The sequence below is a fragment of the Xyrauchen texanus genome, chromosome 15, assembly GCF_025860055.1.
Source record: "Xyrauchen texanus isolate HMW12.3.18 chromosome 15, RBS_HiC_50CHRs, whole genome shotgun sequence".
In the NCBI taxonomy this organism is placed as follows: domain Eukaryota; kingdom Metazoa; phylum Chordata; class Actinopteri; order Cypriniformes; family Catostomidae; genus Xyrauchen; species Xyrauchen texanus.
In genome coordinates this window covers 314,001-318,136 of record NC_068290.1, presented here as the reverse complement: position 1 = coordinate 318,136, position 4,136 = coordinate 314,001, and the positions used below count along the sequence as shown (strand labels likewise).

The following is a 4,136-nucleotide window of genomic DNA, read 5'->3' as shown; positions in this document are numbered from 1 at the left end:
CGACTCTCTCGTGAACACGCGGATCGGCTGTTAACGGACACCAGTGATTATAGTTTATAAAGTGATAAATATGGATATTTCTCTTACACAAATGCATCACTTCAGAAGGCCTTTATTAACCCTCTGGAGTCGTATGCATTACTTCTATGATGGATGGATTACTTTTTTGGGCTTCTAAATTTAAGGTACCATTCACTCCCATTATAAAGCTGGGAAGAGCAGGATATTTTTAATATAACTCCGATTGTGTTTGGCTGAAAGAAGTAAGTCATATACACCTAGGATGACTTGAGGGCGAGTAAATTATGGGATCATTTTCATTTTTGGGTGAACGAACCCTTTAACAGACCTACTGCTGAATTGAGTTTTTTCTGTCAGTAATGCATCTGTCAGTACATTCCCTTTAGGTCTATCAGAAACCTTTCTGGCAAATGACAGAATGTGTATCTCAATTAAAAGCTGTCATCTATCAGATGAATAGTATTAAGATCTATGGAGGCCAATACATTGTTCAGCAAAATGTCAAGGATTCAGTTCAAGAGATTCCCTGTGAAACATTATTGACCTGACATTCTATGATGACCGACGATCTTCATAGACACTCTAGTTCTACTTTGTTTTTTGACCCTGTTTTGATGGAGTCGATGTAAATCCTGTAGCTCAGTGGAATTAAACTTGCCAAGATCAAGACTGACCATCACGTGGAGGATGGCGTGTTGAAATGCATGCTCATGGAACCTGAAAAGCCTGAACTGATACAGCTGAACTTTTGCTTCTCATTCATATTCATCTCCTGAACCATCAGCAAACACAGACAAGGGTTAGCGTGTTAGCAGGAAATGTCTTGTCTCTTTGTCTCAGAGTCTCTCTGCGACTGAAGCTGGTCCTGCTCTTTCTTTCCCTCTTTTGGTACTGTGGAGGTGATGGAGGTGGGCTGGAGGGATGCAGATGAGGAGGTAATGGAAGCAGCCATGGGAGATGTATTTATGGTAGGAGTGGCTGGAGTGGGCAGATCATTTAAGGTCTGAATCTGGGTAGCAGCTGGGATTTGTGGCTGTGATGTAGCAGGTGATGCAGGATAATATGATGCAGGGGCTTTAAGAGGTGGAGATTGTTTAATGGATGGAGTTGTGGTTCTGGTTTGGTTAGGAGCTGGCAGTTGAGATGGAATTAGGGTCTGAGTGGTGGGAGTTTGTACAGAAGACTGCAATTGAGTTAGAACAGGTGTTGAAGGTCTGCTTTGGGCAGGGGTGTGGATAGGAGTTGAGGTTGGGATCCAGGAGGAGGTCGGACTTTGTATGGGAGTTGACATTTGGGTTTGACTGGAAACTGGAGACCGAGTCAGAGCAGGACCAAGAACCTGGACTGTAGCACTTTGGGCAGGCGTTGAGCTTAGAGTTTTAGTTGGGGTTTGAATGGATGGTTGAGTTTGGGTGGGGACTGGACTCTGAATGGGGCTGGGAGTTTGTACAGAAGACGGCAATTGAGTTAGAACAGGGGTTGAAGGTCTGCTTTGGGCAGGGGTGTGGATAGGAGTTGAGGTTGGGGTCCAGGAGGAGGTCGGACTTTGTATGGGAGTTGACATATGGGTTTGACTGGAAACTGGAGACCGTGTCAGAGCAGGACCAAGAACCTGGACTGTAGCACTTTGGGCCGGCATTGAGATTAGAGTTTTAGTTTGGGTTTGAATGGATGGTTGAGTTTGGGTGGGGACTGGACTCTGAATGGGGCTGGGTGTTTGTGCAGCTGTGGTGATTTGGACAGGAGTTGGCCATAGAGCTTGGAACTGGGTTTGGATGGCAGCTGGTGTTCTAGACTGGGTGATAGTTTGGGTTTGTGTAGAGCTTTGAATGTGGGATTGGACAAGGGATATTGTTCTTGTTTGTGTGGGGGTTTGAACTGGAGTTTGAATAGAGGTTGGAGTTCTAATTTGGGTGGGGGTTTGAACTGGAGTTTGAATGGGGGTTGGAGTTCTAGTTTGGGTGGGGGTTTGAACTGGAGTTTGAATAGGGGTTGGAGTTCTAATTTGGGTGGGGGTTTGAACTGGAGTTTGAATAGAGGTTGGAGTTCTAGCTTGGGTGGGGGTTTGAACTGGAGTTTGAATGGGGGTTGGAGTTCTAATTTGGGTGGGGGTTTGAACTGGAGTTTGAATAGAGGTTGGAGTTCTAGCTTGGGTGGGGGTTTGAACTGGAGTTTGAATGGGGGTTGGAGTTCTAGTTTGGGTGGGGGTTTGAACTGGAGTTTGAATAGGGGTTGGAGTTCTAGTTTGGGTGGGGGTTTGAACTGGAGTTTGAATAGGGGTTGGAGTTCTAGTTTGGGTGGGGGTTTGAACTGGAGTTTTAATAGGGGTTGGAGTTCTAGTTTGGGTGGGAGTTTGAACTGGAGTTTGAATAGGGTTTGGAGTTCTAGCTTGGGTGGGGGTTTGATCTGGAGTTTGAATAGGGGTTGGAGTTCTAGTTTGGGTGGGGGTTTGAACTGGAGTTTGAATAGGGGTTGGAGTTCTAGTTTGGGTGGGGGTTTGAACTGGAGTTTGAATAGGGGTTGGAGTTCTAGTTTGGGTGGGGGTTTGAACTGGAGTTTGAATAGGGGTTGGAGTTCTAGTTTGGGTGGGGGTTTGAACTGGAGTTTGAATAGGGGTTGGAGTTCTAGTTTGGGTGGGAGTTTGAACTGGAGTTTGAATAGGGGTTGGAGTTCTAGTTTGGGTGGGGGTTTGAACTGGAGTTTGAATAGGGGTTGGAGTTCTAGTTTGGGTGGGAGTTTGAACTGGAGTTTGAATAGGGGTTGGAGTTCTAGTTTGGGTGGGGGTTTGAACTGGAGTTTGAATAGGGGTTGGCGTTCTAGTTTGGGTGGGGGTTTGAACTGGAGTTTGAACAGGGGTTGGAGTTCTAGTTTGGGTGGGTGTTTGTGAAGGAGTGACAGTGGGTATTGAGTTGGTGGTGCAAGAAAATGGGGAGGGTGGCGGAGGTGTCTGAGAGCGTTTGATGCAGAAATTCTGAGCCAGAGATGTGCCAGAAGATGAGGTTGGAGAAGCGGAGATGGACTGAGAGGGAGACGGTGGGCAGAGCAAGGGAGGAGGAGAGGTTGAAGGAAGATTCTGTATCGTAGTGCAATGTCTGGGTCGCTGAGGGACACCTAGACCAGAGGGTGCAGCTGTGAGGCCTGATGGGGGGTTGGAGGGACAAAGAGGGGTTAGTTTTGGGGAAGAAGAGAATGGGGCAAGAGGTGACGGAGCTGATCCTTGAGCAGATGTGGGTGGTGGTGCATGTGCCAGGCTCGAGAGAGGCTGTGGAGCGTTTGAGGTCAGAAAACCAACACTGCCTCCTCGGGCGAGCTGTGCTGATGCCATGAGGAAGGGTGCTGGCAGCAGGTTTCCTCCGGAGGCTTTACGATGGAGAGGGGGATGAGGCTGCATGCATGTCCAGCCACGGTGAGGCAGAGTTGGCTGCGAGGCAGAGAGCAGTCTGGCCTCCTGGGTGAGCCGACCGATCATCGGGAGACCCTGTGTACTGCCACCTCCAACGTGGCGCAGTAAAGCCTCTTTGGCCCCCTGCTGATTGTAGCCGATACTGCGCCCTTCACTGATCAGTGCTGCAGTAGCTGATGTAGGAGGCAAGACTTTATGGAGAGGTGGTGTGTTCATCCCTCCTGTGGGTTCCGTGTGAAGGCGGAGACTATGATGAAGAGTTCTGCCAGCCTGCAAGGCAGTAGGGACCGAGGATGCAGGTGTCGGCAGAGTTTTTGCAACCCCACCTCCTCCTCCTGCTGTTGGAGGAGCTGCTCCCGCAGGAGTCGGCCCCATGGTGGAGGGCGAGGGTGTAGGATTCATAGCAGATGGAACTACTCGTGGGGGGAGTCCACCCATCACACCAATCAGGGAGCTGATGGACTGACGTGGGTGTAGTATGGGTGGACGGGGAGGTGAGAGAGGGCCGGACGAGGGAGAGGGTGAGATGGTGAAAGGAGATGGCAGGAATAGAGCAGCTCCCAGAGCGCATTGTTGCTGTAGCTGCTGCTGTAACTGTTGCTGCTGCTGTTGCTGATGCATCAAGGCAATGGCCACATTGGTGGTGGCAGCAGCAGTCTGGAGGGGCGCGTGGATGAGTGGTGCCCAGATCACTGGGTGAGGTCGTGGTGAG

At 49.6% G+C, this 4,136-nt stretch overlaps 1 protein-coding gene across 1 annotated transcript in view; it reads right to left on the bottom strand.

Annotated features, from left to right (window-relative positions):
* Positions 1 to 4,105: 4,105 nt before the first annotated feature.
* Positions 4,106 to 4,136, bottom strand: part of LOC127655822 (potassium/sodium hyperpolarization-activated cyclic nucleotide-gated channel 4-like) — a 21,903-nt gene continuing 21,872 nt past the window's right edge. Inside the window, exon 9 of the mRNA XM_052143815.1 lies at positions 4,106 to 4,136. This exon is cut by the window's right edge and continues 221 nt beyond it. The gene's annotated coding sequence lies outside the window, so the exon portion shown is untranslated.